Source organism: Eubalaena glacialis, chromosome 17 (assembly GCF_028564815.1).
Source record: "Eubalaena glacialis isolate mEubGla1 chromosome 17, mEubGla1.1.hap2.+ XY, whole genome shotgun sequence".
Lineage (NCBI taxonomy): Eukaryota > Metazoa > Chordata > Mammalia > Artiodactyla > Balaenidae > Eubalaena > Eubalaena glacialis.
The window spans coordinates 28114138-28130719 of record NC_083732.1 but is presented as its reverse complement, the minus strand read 5'-3'; the positions used below and the strand labels follow the sequence as shown (position 1 = coordinate 28130719).

The window sequence follows — 16582 nt, the reverse complement described above, 5'->3', positions numbered from 1 at the left end:
TACTACTGGTCCACACTGACATAACATGATTATAGGTATATAAATGCAAAACTGATTTTTATTATAGACAAGCAGCGTTTTTTTAACTGTTTATCTTAGATTGGAGTATAGTTGATTAACAACGTTGTATTAGTTTCAGGTGTACAACAAAGTGATGCAGTTTACAAAACAAGCAGCAGTTTAAAAAAGGAAATATTAAGCACTAACTATGTGCCAGGTGTAAAGGAACTGCACATCTACTAACCTCATTTATACCTCAAGCAACAATTATCTCAAATTTAGAGTCAAGGAAACGGCATTCAAAGAGCTAGAATTTGAACTCAGAATTTCTACATGCTAACCTGCATGTTTAACCAAGTTAAGAGGAAGGTTAACATGATTATGTAAAAATGAAGATCATGCCACATAAATATACTTGACAAAATGGTAATATTTAGTCCAGAAAAGGCAAGGCTTAACAGAGACATGGTACCTGTCTCATAAAGTGAAGGCGTGATTTCACGGAGAAGCATCAGATTTGCATTAGGTCTTCCTGCTAGCAGGACTAGGAAGAGCCAAAAGTAAATTTCAGCTAACTGAATGTTTCGTTGTCATTGCCCTGTGCTGACGGAGGATCTGTTTTCTAGTCCATCTAGGTTACCGTCTTTCAGTGGTTCTCATGTATGGAGTAGAGCAAGTTGCAACTTTGTTCACATGGGCAAATGGGAAATCACAAGCCTTGGTACCGAGACCGACCCCAGGTCCCCCCTCAGCCCTGGGTTAACCCCACCTTCAGTTCATGTCTGACCCAGTCTGAGTTTTGGTGCTCTTTTGGTATGTGGCACTCTTTGGCTCTTATGGTCTTTGAGGATATCTCTTAATTATTTGTGAGCTCATCTATGCCTGCATAAAATATATTTTATTTAGAATGCCTAGGCGCTTATTTTGTGATTTCAGGTTACTAATTTTGACATATTTCCAGAAGCATCAAAATGACATTCCTTGGAAAACCGTAATGTTCTATAAGAGCACTAAGTATCATCATTATTTCTATTAGTGAGATTCTAAATTATTATCACTGGAAGTTTACCTGAAGATATAGATGACTAACAGTGAGACAATATGTTAGTTAGCATTGGACTTCTTTTTTCAGGGTAATATTGTACAGAATCCCGGAGTATAAAACAGATCAGAGAGGGCTGGCTGATTTGAAAGTCTGGCAGCAGCTGCACAGTAAGTTTCATCTCCACTCAAAGTTTACATTAATGTGCTTGTTTTAGTAGAAATCTTATATGTTTCCCCAGAGAATTAGCTGGGTTAATATTGCTAATAACACTCAATCAGTTCCAAGATGTTTTATTCATTACAGCACCACAGCTAATTTCAGCCTTTTAGATTTATTAAAATATACCTCCTGATTAATTGATCTTAACATTTTTAGTTCTTTTTGGATAATTCCTATTCTACATGCTTCCATGTTCCTAGTATAGTTAGATTCATTTCTTTCTATCACTTAGGAAATCAGTACTATATACTAAAGCACAAGTGTCAGCACTGTGGTCCCACTCTGTGACTAACACTAACCTCTATGTAACTTCCCTCACCTCTAAAGTGGGATAGTGCATAAACTTCCCATTTAACAGAATTATTAAGAATATGAGTGTTGTAAAAATATTCTATAAAGTTTTATAAAAGTTGGAGGAATGTAAGGTATCTTTTATTCTCTAAAAAGAAAGTATATTAAAAACAACAACAAAGACAAATATTTCATATCAAAACACTTTAAGCTATCTCTAATTTCTTGGTGCACTCATTTACTACATTGGCTAATGCATAGTTTCACTTTTTCCTTTGAGTTGATTTGAGCTGTAAAAATTGTCCAATGGATAGAATATGCTATGGCACACAGCATGATGCTGGAAATTATCAAGCACCTAGTGAATGTGAGCTCCTTTTTATATTATCTTCCCTTAGAGAAAAAGTTGATGGTTAAACAGAGAAAGAGAGAGAAAAGAAAAAAACTCTACTTGCTTAAAAGGTGAGTTGAGTATCTTTTCCCAGCTTTTACAAGGTGTATTGCATGCCTATTTACAAAAGTAAGGAAACTGTCAATTTGATGAAGTACAGCTCACAACTCATTAGTGTGGAACACGGAAGAAGTATTCCACATCAAAAATGACTGCTGAAATATTCACAATTACCAGCTGCTCAGAAACCATTTTATATGGATAAAAAACATGTCACATTTAATTTATCAGATGCTTTCTACTGCCATACTTTTCTTTCGTTCAATGTACTGAAAAGTTATAAAAACAACTTTAGTCTCGCTGTAGCCATGTATAGACATTAAGAATAACACAAATCCATTATCTACCACGATATAATTGTATCTACATGGGTGAATAATCTTCTACAGCTTCTTTGCACTCAATTCTGAATTAAGTATTCCTTTAAAGATATTTGAATACACAACGCTCAGTATCTCTATTAGAAAACTACCATTTCAATATAAAGAAAAAAAACCACATTCATTCCTGAAGCTATATTCCTTGAATGAGCTGACATGATTAGCTCCATTTCTATAGTGACTAAAATGGGAAACATCATCAGAAAACCAATGCTGTATTAATTTTCTAACAATATTGAAATGAATCAAATATGCACTCAAACACTTGTGAAAATAAAACAGTAATAGTCTAGCTTTCCACTGTGTGTAATTCTGTCATGTAGGCTTCACGTAAAAATGTAATAATCAAATTAACCCTTTGCAAAGATCATCAGACACAGCCAACTGCTATGACCTACTAACTCTACCTTGAAAAGCCCAAGAATAAGCAGACTAAAACAACCGTATATACACTTACTCACACACACACACACACACACACACACACAGTATAATTATCCACAAATAAAATCTACATGGATATGTGTAGATTTCAGTCTTGCATTTAATTCAATGTAAATGGTGTAGTGTTCAGACTAGTGTCTGCGGAGGGCCTTGCTCTCCTAGGCTCTCAGTGAGCATCATTTCTGCTCCACAGCACTGCATGTCATCGGCTCAGTCGTGTTATGGACTCTGAATGGGTGGCCCTCACTTTCTGCTTTCAGTATCAGCTGAAGCTATGGTTATGGCTCTATTTAAACTGTCATCAGAAGCTGTTTAAAACCATGAAAAAGAAATAAGGCCTGTTTCTTTAGAGTTTGTCATCTAAAGAAATTTGAAAATTCCCTAATAATTACAGATTTGTCTTATTTTTAAATAATTCCCCAACTACTCTAAAAGTATCTATTAGAACACTTAGTTCTTTATATACTTTAAAAATATCCTATCCTGTCTCTAAAGTATATAGAAAGTTATAATGAAGCTCTTCCCTGATATGAAATAAAATATTACTATCTATCCTTCCTATAAATTTATTCATACTTTATTTGTTGCAAAAAGGATTTTTCTAATGCCATGCTATAATTGAAGAAAAAAGTGAGGAAATTCACTGAAAGAAAAAAAGAAGGGAAGGAAAATAAAGCCAGGGTTGTATCTATAGACAAAATATATGGACCTTGGAGTTTTGCACATTTTCTAGACGTGAACAACCATACTAGCTCCAGTGGATATAGCAGTCATCATAAGTGAAAAATATTCAACTGTAGTGTCCAAAACATTAAAAAAAAATAGCTACTGAGGAGAAGTACAGCTGTTCCTAGAACTGAAGACTGAGGGAAAATTCTCCTGTAATCCATGTAGAGAAGTCGCTAATAATAGAGTAGTATAACCAAACAACCTCTAAAAAATACAGAAGGTTTCCCAGGATGGTCTTACACTGTCACTTAGATGAATACAGTATAGTTTTTTCATGTTTAAATCAATTCCATATTGAGAAACATCCTTCGAATGTTGACCACTATTCTGAAATAGCACATCTGAATGCCATTCATTCTAGTCTTTAATATTCATTAATTTATTTATTGAGCAAATGTTCAAGGAGAATCCACGACTTGACCAATTGTGCCTGGCTTGGAGAAACACCAGTAAAGAAGATAAACAAGACCTCAGTTTTCCAGTGGTTTCTATTCTAGTTGAGAGGGGGCAAAAAGAGAGGTGGCAGAAGTGTACATAGAGAGGAAATAGATAATAAAAGAGTAAAGGAATAATTGAACCTAATAGTTCTAGATCTGTGCTATAGAATAAGATAGCCACTAACTACAGCTGGCCCTTGAACACTTGAAATATGGCTAGTATGACTGAGAAACTGAACTTTTAATTTCCTTTGGTTTTAACAAATTTAAATTTAAAAAGTTGTACGTGGCTAGTGGTTACCACACTGCCAGCACAGTTCTAGACAGCGCCAAGTGCTATGAAAAAAGAAAACATGGTGAAGGGGGATATATGGCAAGGAGATTATATTTGAGCCTAATTCTGAATAACATGAAGAAGCAGCTATTCAAACACCTGGGACATCCAGAAAAAGGGAAGAATAAATACAAAGGCCATGAAGCAGAGTGCATGATTAAAGAGACAAATGAGTATGAGAGTTTGAAACAAGGCCCATGTGACCAAAAGCTTAACATCAAAGGCAAAGGTGGGAGGATGAGGCTAAAAAGGACAAGTCACCTTTACATATTTGTAGTATTGGATTTTGCAGTAAAACTAAGAGGTTCACTCTAAGAAAACATGAATAATCTGAGTTCTATACTGATTTCGTACTCCTTAGCTGATAACATATTCCTGGTCCAAAGAAACAGAGCCAAGTAAAATTTGGAATGCATCATAAATAATGTTGTTCTTTTTGGCTTTCTCAACAAGTGAAATAAATTTGATTAGAGATAGAAAAAGCATGTTTTGAGCCTATCTTCTTTTAAGAAATAATATATTTTCTATGTTCTTAAGCTCAGTCTATAATTTTGAGGGCAAGAACTGTTGACTCCTTTTTAAAAGTGAAAAAAAATCAATCTGAATCTAACCAAAGAGGACCACACTAGAAAAGTTAATAAAGTTAAACACTGGGAAGGACAGGAATTTACATGATTGAGTGGCACTTGGAGTGCTCTAGAGACAGGACATTTTCATAGGATGCTTTATTTAGCATCATCATCATCTGTGCTATATGGAAGGGCAATCAGATGCCAGCTTGTAGTCTACAGACTTCAAGGCAGTTGACTTTGGAATGTAAACTAGAGGAAAACATTTTTCCTTAGTCAACCAGAATCTGAGAATCCATAGCCCCACTCACTAAATACATACCTCAGGTGATTATGGCAGAACCTCATTACCAAAACTATGGGTTCACCTCTACCTTCCCAAAATGATGTATTATGTCTCAATGTATCAAGACAATGTCATGTTTATGGTAAACTTTTCTTTTAATATGACCCCACTTCTGAATGTAACCACTTCTGATTTTTTTTTTAGACATGATTTTTCTAACCTGGCCAAGACTTATTTTATGCCATTTGTTCCTGACTCAATATATTTAACAAATCAGAAACTAGAGGGCTTAAGTCTACATTTTCTGGACATAGATAAAACATTTTGCTTTTGTTTTGTTTTTAACAATTCATTGAAAAGAGGCCAGAGGGGAACTTCTTCAAGACAAGTGAGTTTGATTTGTTTGTTTTTTTACTAAGTTCCTTGGATAGAGAAAGTTGAACTCTCTCATTCCAGTCACACTAAGTTAAAATGATAGTGAAAGGACAGTTCCACCAAGTTAAAATGATAGTGAAAAATACATCTTTTACCTGGACAATGGTATCACTGGAAGGACTATAGAAAGTACAGAAGAGATCATTAAAATGTATTCTATGATGCTGGCATCCTGGTTGAAAACACTGTAAAAGTTTCTTCTACATTTATCCCACATGTTACCATTAATCCATGTCAGATTACTTAAATATAAATCTAAAAAGAAATTTTCTGTGATTAATGCCTTTAACTCTAGAAGAATGACCTAAAAAATAATTCTCTTGCCTCAAAATCCTAATGTCCCCATTGTACTCAAAGTCAACGTAGAGATAATTAATTCTGCAAGAGTGTGGATAGAATAAGTCAAAGATTGCCCATATACACCCAAATATCCATGCAAATAGTATGGAATTTAAAAAGCAGAATGTAGGTGTCAAAATGAAAGCATATTCAGCTTGATAGGAATCAAATGCAATCAGGAAATGAGGTTTCCCCCATATGAATACCAGGGAGCTCATTAGTAGTTCCGTTGAGGTAGACAAAAATAAAGCCGAAGAAGTCAACTTTCTACCTGCCAATATTGTTTTTGATGATCAAATATGTAAATGACTTTAAATATTGACTATGGTGAGCTAAATGTGCTAAAATCTATTTTTTAAAAAAGTATAAAACATGGTCTCCTTAGAGCTAGCCTCTCTGGTCAAATTCTAAAAAAAAAATATTTACTATTGAGGTGAATACTCTACGGGATTATCTGCATTAGAAAGTATGCAACCACTGACTTTTCCAAAGATAGCTATCACAACTCCAATTCCCACATAAGCCATTTGACTTAATTCTAGAAAGCCAAGTTCATCTGACCTAAACTGGAACATGGCAGAACTTTTTCTGAAAATGAAGGAGTCTGAAAGCTTTCTAGACCAATCCACCTGTATTAAGGAGGAGATCATTGCTGACTCAGCCAGATAAGGAAGATAAGGAAAATCTCCATGGACTACTATTAGGGAAATGGGGGTAGACAATGAGTGGTCATCTCAAAGTCAAAAGTTAGAAGACTTCATGGTTCTTCTAATGGTTCTTAATATTTTTCTATTTTAGCTACTATTAAGATGTAAGTATGATTTTCCCTATTAGACTGAGAACTTTCTAAGGATAGACTCTGCTTTCAATTCATGTTAATAGTTTCCATTGTGCCTCACACAGGGTATTTCATTTATAAGAAGACCGCTAACATGAAAGGACACCTCTGGCTCTTTACTGGGCACTTTTATATGTCATCTCACTGATATTCATGAAAGACTGATCAAACAACTAAAACAATGCATTTAGGTGTCCAATGTTAGCATACAAAGGTGAGGCCATGAATTGGTTATTTAAAAGCATAAATTCAGAGGGAAGGGAAAATGGGGAGTTATTAACTGCTGGGCATAAAGTTTCAGTAAGGTGAGGTAAATAAGCTCAGAGATCTGCTGTAAAACGTTATACCTATAGTCAACAATAATGTATTGTTCACTTAAACTCTGTTGAAAGGATAGATCTCATATTGTGTTCTTACCACAATTTTTAAAACGGTGATAATTTAGAGTTAGCCTTCAGATCATTCTCCTGGTAGGGGAAAGAAATCAAAAACAAAAAAATAATACATAAGTAACCATAGGTAAATGGAGTCTAAAGAAGCTATGATTAATCTTCTGTAAAATATTTAAGAGTATTTCTGTCTTCCTCTCCCCTTCTGGAAATTTTGTTCCTTAGTTCAGGAAGGTAGTAGAGTACAGTCTGCTCTTATGCCTAAGTGGTGTGAAATAAAAGGACCACTGATATATTTTTAGGGAAAGCACCCAGGGACCTTCAATAAGATTTAACTGTCTGGGTTCACGTCTGGATCTTAGGTTAGTTTCCAGGTCACCCCTCCTCCCCTCTGGCTCTTCTCTGAATCCAAAGAATGGCCTCTGGGGATGCATCTTTGCTGCCATTATACAGGCATACTTCCATTAGAGTCCTTCTCAGCTTCTGAGAGTCACTAGGAAGACAGACCCTAGCAGCCAGCAATAATAGGTTGGAGTTTAAAGTAATAAACTCGGAGACATTCAAAAGAGGAAAATCCTTAGAAACCTGAATATTATTATCAAGGTTCTGCATAAAATGTGAATAGTTAAGATGGCTCTTTATTAACCTGTTCCTTCATTGATTATTTGGTTACTTGTTTTTTGTTTCTTCGATTTTTTTTTAATGGGATCAAATCTTGTATAATCCTTTTATTTGCATTTCTCATGCTCCTGAGTGACTTCTCCTTTCCCTTTGAATCAGACTATCAACAAATAATGGGCACTGGAACAAACCTTGTGTAATGCTTTCATTTCCCTTCCTCAAGCTGTGGACCCTTCCGCTTCCCAGGTGCCTTCTGTATTTTCTTGAGAGTCTGACCCTGAAAGTACTAAAAGAAAAGTATGTGATAGGTAACCAGACCCATAAGGCTCAAAAAATAATAATAATAATAATAAGTGAGATGACACTTCAAACTGACACTTTAACAAAATGCCCTTCTGTTTTACACTCAAAAGTCATTGTCTTTTCCTTATAAGGAAAGATATTATTTGAGAAAGCCACATTGCCTACGGCACCAAGAGAAAGTTACAATCCAGTAAGACATGGAAGTAAGAAAACCTATAAAAAGTAGATTCAAGAACTCCCAAATGTTGGAGAAGGGGTTATTAAATGTACAGTTAAATAGCGTTGATTATTTTAAGAACTTCATAACGCAAACGTAATTTCACGATTCAAATAATATAGACTATACCTGTTTACTAAAATGTATTGTACAAATTTAAGGAATCGTTAGGATTTGCAAGACTATAATTGTAGGGACTTCTCTGGTGGTGCACTAGTTAAGACTCTGTGCTCCCAATGCAGGGGGCCAGGGTTCGATCCCTGGTCCGGGAACTAAAACATGCATGCCTCAACTAAGAGTTCACATGCCACAACTAAGGAGCCAGCGAACCGCAACTAAAGAGCCAGTGAGCCACAATTAAGGAGCTGGCGAGCCACAACTAAGGAGCCTGCCTGCTGCAACTAAGACCTGACACAACCAAATAAATATACAAATAAATAAATATTTTAAAAAGACTATAATTGTGACTGAATCATTCAGAAAAGATGGAAGCTATGTGTTTGATTACAGAATATTATGCTTAACAAGTCAAGGCATGTGTAATATTATTTGAACATTGTCATTAATATGAGAAAATAAGTCAATGATAAACTGACTTTCTTTTTTTAATTAATTAATTTATTATTTATTTTTGGCTTCATTGGGTCTTCATTGCTGCGCGCGGGTTTTCTCTAGTTGCAGCGAGAAGGGGCTACTCTTCGTTGTGGTGCGCATGCTTCTCACTGCAGCAACTTCTCTTGTTGCGGAGCACAGGCTCTAGGCGCGCAGGCTTCAGTAGTTGTGGCTCACGGGCTCTAGAGTGCAGGCTCAGTAGTTATGGCACACTGGGCTTAGTTGCTCCGCGACATGTGGGATCTTCCTGGACCAGGGCTCGAACCCGTGTCCCCTGCATTGGCAGGCGGATTCTTATCCACTGCACCACCAGGGAAGTCCCTGATTGACTTTATTTCTGCATAACTTAGTAATAGCTAAATTTACTTCGGTGACAAACATTTCGGGAAAAAATTAATTTGCATAGGCTTTTCAGGTAAGTTTTTCTTATTCAGAAAGTCTTTCTCATAGACTCTGACTGTGAGCATAGTTACTGACTTCAAGATGTATAATGAAGAATGAGCTTTCAGGACTTCCCTGGTGGCGCAGTGGTTAAGAATCCACCCGCCAGTGCAGGGGATACAGGTTCAACCCCTGGTCCGAGAAGATTCCTACATGCCGCGGAGCAACTAAGACTGTGCACCACAACTACTGAGCCCGCCTGCCACAACTACTGAAGCCCACGTGCTTAGAGCCCGTGCTCCACAACAAGAGAAGCCACTGCAATGAGAAGCCCGTGTACCACAACAAAGAGTAGCCCCCGCTTGCTGCAACTAGAGAAAGCCCCTACGCAGCAACAAAGACCCAACACAGCCAAAAAAAATTTAATTAATTAATTAATTAATTAAAAAAAAAAAAAACAACAACGAGCTTCCTGGGGATTTCTGAGGATGGCTTGAAGAAACCTGTGGAGTCCAAGTTCACAGAGTCTATAACCTATCCAAAATAGCAGCTCTTTTAAAAGGTAAATTTGGGTTTTACTACATCCAAATGATATGAGGATGATTATAAGAATTTGATGCTGTGGCTCCAGAGTTACACATACTGTAACTGTATAGGATAAGATGAACACTCTTCTTTCTGTGATTCAGACACACATGCTCTGGGATACTGCTTTAATAGTAAAGATCACAGACAGTTGTTATAAATGAAACAACCCTGAAGTTACAATGATGAATATTATGGTGACTAGCTGTTTGAATAGTTCTTAAAATATTATTGATACAAGCTCAGTCTCTGCGGAGATGTTCTGATGAGTGGGGATAGCATCCTAAGCATTAGGATGATACAATGTACATTTTCAGTAAATGGAATAAATATTCACTATTCTTTCTGTTTATAGAGAGAGTAAGTATATTAAATTCCTCAACAAAATCCAGCTTAAAATATCAGTGTCTCTTTATCATTTTCAAGATAAAATACTGTCCATTTTGCATAGCATACAAAGCCCTCCATGGCCTTTCTCACCAGGCTCAACTTTTAAATCTTGTCCAAATGAACATAATGGTTTAGTTTTATAGAAATTCTTGAAATTCCTCAAACATACCACCATGTCTGTACCTTTGCACATGCTATTTTCCTTGCAATAAGTGTTTAAAATGTTGGTTATTACCCAACTGTAACCAATAATATGCACTGTATTGATTTCATGACTCATGACTTGGTCACCAATGACACTTTGAAAAAATATGACTGAGGGAGACAGTATGAGAAAGGAAATGAGTCTTAGGTAGAACTTTGTGAAATCCAAAATTTAACTGCTAGTTTAGGGAGGATGAGCTTTCAAAGAGAGGTGAAACCCAGATACTTAGAGGCAAATACAGGTATGCTGTGAAGGAGGCAAAGGGAAGAGTATTTGGAAAAGAAAGAAACTATTATTTTTACTCATCACTTACAACATAGTAGCTGAATAACAGCCATTTGATGAATGCACCATATGGTATTCCGCCAGCTCGCAGTGGATAATAACTTTGGTTATTTCTATCAATAGTTCTCAGGACCAACAATGCTATCACATGAGCCGTCTTATGAATGCATCTTTATGCCCTTGTTCTACTATTTCCTTAGCATAAATTCCTATAAAATTATCAGAATGATGCTGTAAATAGCATAACACTTAAAATGTAGTATATATAGCCAAATTGTCTCCCAGAAAGACTGAAAACCATACTCTTGTCAACAGAAGATTAGAGTGTTTATGTTTTTATGGACCCAAGCTACCAGAGCTAATACTTTTCATTCACCTTTATAATCAGATAAGTAGAAATATTAGTATTTCATTATGTTTTTAATTGGCATTTCTTTTATTTCACTGAGGTTATGCATCTCTTCACATATTTATTAGCCATTTCTATTGACATTGTGAACTTAATGTCCACATTTTTCTAACTTCTGTTGAGATATGAGCTTAGTTGCTCCGCGGCATGTGAGATCTTCCTGGACCTGGGATCGAACCCGTGTCCCCTGCATTGACAGGCAGATTCTTAACCACTGTGACACCAGGGAAGTCCCTATTTATGATCTTTAAGTTCTTTACATATTCATGATAATACAGTTTTTTTCTGATTTACCAGTTTGTTTTACATGCTTTAAACATGAAATTGTGCTTTTAAAATGTCTTGAAGGGATTTATCTGCTTTCCAGTAAGGCAGAGACTCTGAAAAAACAAAGACTCATGGCTGCATCTAAAGGCATCAGATTGCTCTACATCCTCACTATGCAAAACAAAAGGTAGCTCGATAGCACAGTTGTCATTTACAATGCAAGAAATTGATGGTAAATTAAATTATGAGGAATAAAGGAGTTCTAACAGAATCTGCTTATTTAATAACAAGTCACAGTGATTTATATTGCATTAGTAAAAAAATACTTTTATTTACAACAATAGAACAGAAAAAATTACACAAGGAAACACTAAACCTTAAAACCTTATAAAAATATGATAATATATGAAGTGAACAAAAGTGCAAAAGTTCATGGCTTAAGGCATTACCTTTCAAGTACACATTTGCCAAGGCAAGACTTTTTTGTGTGTATATACAAATATCACACTCCAAAGCGATTGCTGTTGACAGGTGAAATTTAAGCTCACAAAGGACAAAGGTAATGCAGTAGGCAGTAATTATTTGAAGTATAATGTCTATCAGATTAATGTAGACTTAATGAATGATGCTCATTGTGGATTAATACCATATGACAACTTCATGAAGAGCTCTTTAAAAGCTTTGAGTTTAAGAAAACTTGGGATAACTTGGTTTTGAAAGAAGTCACTCGGAAAACTGACAGATTTCTAGGTCTAGAGATTTCTACTGTTTTAAAACTTCCAAAGAGCAATCCTTGTCTACATCTGGAAGGTTGACAGTCTTTTTCTGTGAAGGGACAGATGGAAATATTTTAGGCTGTGTGGGCCTTACTGCATCTGTCACAACTATTCAACTCTCCTATTGTAGCAGCAAAGCAGCCATAGATACTTGAGGTACACAAGTGGGTGTGACTGTGTTACAATAAAACTTTATTTACAAAAACTGGGAAACTGGATTTGGCCCACGGGCCCTAGTTTGTGGATCCTTGGTCTACATGATAAAATTCAAACACACAGAGCCCTTCACATCACATCACAAGATACCTCCATGGGCTCATCTACTACTTTCCCTCTACAAACTCTCTACATATGGCCATACTGAACTTATTCCTGTTCTCTACATTGTGCCATTTCATGACACAGCTTGTTTTCACAGCCTAACTCACTACTGTGTAGGAAGAAAAGTAAATTGTGCCATTTCATGACACAGCTTGTTTTCACAGCCTATCTCACTACTGTGCAGGAAGAAAAGTAAATTTCCCTCTATACTTCTGAGTTCTTGGCTCAGACTCCTGTAATAAAAGACATTAACAAGAGGAAAAACAAACAGAAGTTTATTAACATGTATACCTCATGTATGCATGGTGGGTACTCAAGAAAAAATGAGTTTCCCTGAAGTGGCTTAGAATTCAGGATTAAATACCATCTTAACAGGGGGAGTGGGGATGCAGTCCTCTTAGAAGTCAGTTGATTTTTAGGAAAAATGAATGAGCCCTTAGAAGAATAGATGGGAGGTATCACTGCTTGTTACAGTGTGTCTGGTTGTGGTGTGGACTTCCAGTCTCCTCTCCTGTGATAAAAGTCAGTATTGGTTGATGAAAATCCCAGGGATGGGACCAGACTGTTGACAGCTGAGTTCCTTTTGAAGGATAAGTCTTTAGGCAGATAAGCAGAGTTCAGAGAAAGCCTCTATCTGCATTTGCTGTTTTTCAAGTGTCTTCAGATCAAAATAATCAATATACCAAAGTGGCATATTTTGAAGTGACGTGTTCTGATACATTTCACTACCTAGAATGTCTTAGCCCATTCTTCCCCTGGAAAATACATTGCATCATACTCCTATCCTCCACCCCTGCTTATCACAAGGACTAACTTATAATCTCCAGGGTAAAGATTATATTCCATTCATTTTTAAATCAACTGGATCTGGCTTATGGTGAGAGCTCAAAAAAGGTTGTTTCTGAAATAAGACCGGAGAAGTCATTAATATAGGAGGTAGAGACTGCTGGTTGCCTCCCAATAGCCATTAACATCCTTAGTAGTAGAGTTTGTATTTTAAGCCAAACTCATGGCTGCCTTAAAAAAATGACATTTTTTTTTTCATGGAAAGGCATTTTACTTTAAATATAGCAGTGTGTACATGTCAATCCCAAACTCCCAATCTATCCCTCTCTCCCACCCTTCCCCCCCCCATAACCATAAATTTGTCCTCTGAGTCTGTTTCTGTTTTGTAAATAAGTTCATTTGTATCATTGTTTTTATTAGATTTCCCATATAAGTGATATCATATGATATTTGAAAATGACTATATTTAAAGCCTCCCTGGCAAAAAAGTTCTGTCCAATGGGATCAGCATAGAAGTAATGTACGCAAATTCTGGGTCATGCCCTTAAAGGGAAAGGACATAGATTTTTATGTGAGAAAAAAATTATGTTTTTAAATTACTCTCATTGCAGTGTCTATCATACATGATTACATTGTCACGTTAATTATACTAAAAACTTAATATAATTATAATTAATATACTTAATGTTAGTATTCTGATCTTAAAATGTATTGCTACAGAATATGAAAATATTTATTTATTAGGTGGGTATATATTTTTAAAAAATACTCCTTGCTATTATAACTGTATTTTAAAATAAAAATAGCTTAATGTTTAAGGCATAAACTAAAGAATTAAAATTTTCAACCGTCTACCTGTTGTAGCAATTATTTCAATTGGGAAAAGTTAAGCAATTAGCTAAGTGCAAAGAGAAAACACTCTAACTTTATCTCCTAGAAAAGGAATGAACAGTCCAATTAGGACAGTAAGTGGTCATTAGCAGAGAAGTAATCAGAAAGGTTGGAATCTGATACAGTTTAAAATGGACCATGAGAGTATCTTAAACAACATAGTAAGGATTAGAGTTATAAACAGAGTTTTCCTTGAAATCCGGGTGCCGTAATTTATACAATCATATATGGCACTATAATGTAAGCAATCATATATGTATATTAAATTGTTAATATGAAATTAACCTAGTAGTTTATAATGTGTTAACTACTTATTATTTTTAAATAAACAAATGACACAAATGTTTTTATTGTTTGGATTTTTCCCCAAGAGACACAGACCAAAAGTTACCTGCTATCCATACAGAACGGTCAGCAAAGTGCAACTTTTGCAGGCCAAGAAGCAGGCCATCTTGAGATACTAACTGGGCAACATTAAAACAAATTATGCATCTCCAGCTTAGGAATAGAGGCGGATAAATGAAGAAGAATATACAAGAGGGTTAAATTCAGGTTCAGATTTGTCAATTGTCAGTTCAGAGTTTGTTAGTTTTCAACTTGAAGGTGAAGTACTTCTGAATGATGACACTTTTCAAGCCTTGGCTTTTCCACTGGTGGCTGAAATGAAGGCATGTCACATGCCAGAAAAGCTGAGGCAATCAGGGAACTATGAGTTTAGTATATTTCATCAGTTATGAAGAGTGATTTTGTAGTCATGGCAGAAGCTGTCAGAGAACAGTATAATTACAAGAATTTATCCAGGAAAGGGGAAATCTAAAATTCAGTGAATGAAATTGACTAGGACATCAAGAATGTAATGTAAGAGAATCACTTGGTCATTAAAAATATATGTAGTTTGATGATAATGAAATAATGAAGGTAGTATTCGAGAGTGAGTGGTGAGGTGTTCTGTCCCCATAACAGTGAATCTATAAAAGTGGACTTGGTGACCTCCACTGAATATTCCACAGAAATGTGGGTGTTTTATATATTATATAGGAAATATAAAGGGAAATAACTCTCCTTTCCCACCAGCACAACGATCCTTATGCTACAATGGGAAAGGTTATTGGAAATCTGGGCATGGATAAAGCATGTATACAGTTTGATCCAGGCTTCCTAGAATTAAGAGTACCAGAGGAAGTAACAGTGCAGGAGGTAAAGAGCAGAAAGAGCCTGCATGATATATTTAGGACCATTTCCTAACGAAACCATGGTGTTATGGGTTATGTGGGAAGCACACGTCAGTGACAGAATTATGAATTTAACACCTTCAGAATCCCAGGTAGGAGGTAGAAGGCTACAACCAGTTTCCCCAAGTGAGAAATTGTGCAGAAATTGACATTCATGCATTTGTGAAGTAGGAAGAAAGCAGGCTGCAGAGAAGCATGAATAGTTCTATAATAGTAATACTAAATAGTGTAAAAACAAGAGCATCACACCACTCACCAAAACTTAATTTTAAGTAAAGTGTTTACTGAAAAGTGTAATAATGAAAAAAACATAAAGAGGGACTTGAAAAATTCCAAAAGGAATACAATCCTTGCAATGAAATTCCACTGAATGGGTTCTTAATATGTTGAGAATTTTAATATGTTTCAGGTACTCTTCAAAAGAACTTGATGAGGTTAACTTTAAATGAGGAAACTGAGTCACGCAATGGTTAAGAAAGGTAACTAGTAAATGACTCTAAACTATACTACCAGTAAAAGTTCATCTTGTTTGAAGTACAAACTATGAATAATGTTACCCACAGTCATAGGAAGGAAGGAAGGCAGGAAGGAAGGAAGGAAGGGAGGGAGGAAGGGGGGAACAAAGGGAGGAAGGGGGGGAAAGAGGAAAATTAGCCACGTATCAATTAAAAAACTTGATTGATTCAACAGTAAAACAACCAAGATATTCAATAGTCAAATAACCAGTAGACTTAGTTGAATAGTGCAAATCACCAATATACTAATCTTAAACCAATTAGTGAAATAGAGACCCTTTAATTCATCAAAATACATGTTTAGTAGATAAAGTGTCATCACTCACAACCCACACACTATCACAAACACACACAAAATTCACTGGAGCACAGTTCTGTGGTTTTAAATATGCTATTAACTAACTATATTACATGATTCAACCATATAACACAAGAGACTCACAAAATATTTTAAAAGATGATTACATAAGTGCTGTAGTGACATTCCAATCTCTTTTAACACATTCTAGTATTCCAACCCTGTGATTACCAGAATAATTGCTGCACTGAGTCATGCTGTAGCACTGTCATCTGTTGTAAGATGGCATGTTTAAAATTTTA

At 35.8% G+C, this 16582-nt stretch overlaps 1 protein-coding gene across 5 annotated transcripts in view; it reads right to left on the bottom strand.

Moving 5' to 3' along the window:
- The window catches only part of RALYL (RALY RNA binding protein like), an 867550-nt gene that overhangs the window by 715420 nt on the left and 135548 nt on the right, over positions 1-16582 (bottom strand). Inside the window, exons 2-3 of one of the 5 annotated variants that reach the window (XM_061172227.1) lie at positions 7999-8093; positions 7215-7264 (exon numbers count right to left, since the gene is read on the bottom strand). The exons of the other annotated variants lie outside the window; for them this stretch is intronic. The gene's annotated coding sequence lies outside the window, so the exon portion shown is untranslated. The remainder of the gene's footprint in view (positions 1-7214; positions 7265-7998; positions 8094-16582) is intronic. 5 annotated transcript variants of the gene reach the window in all.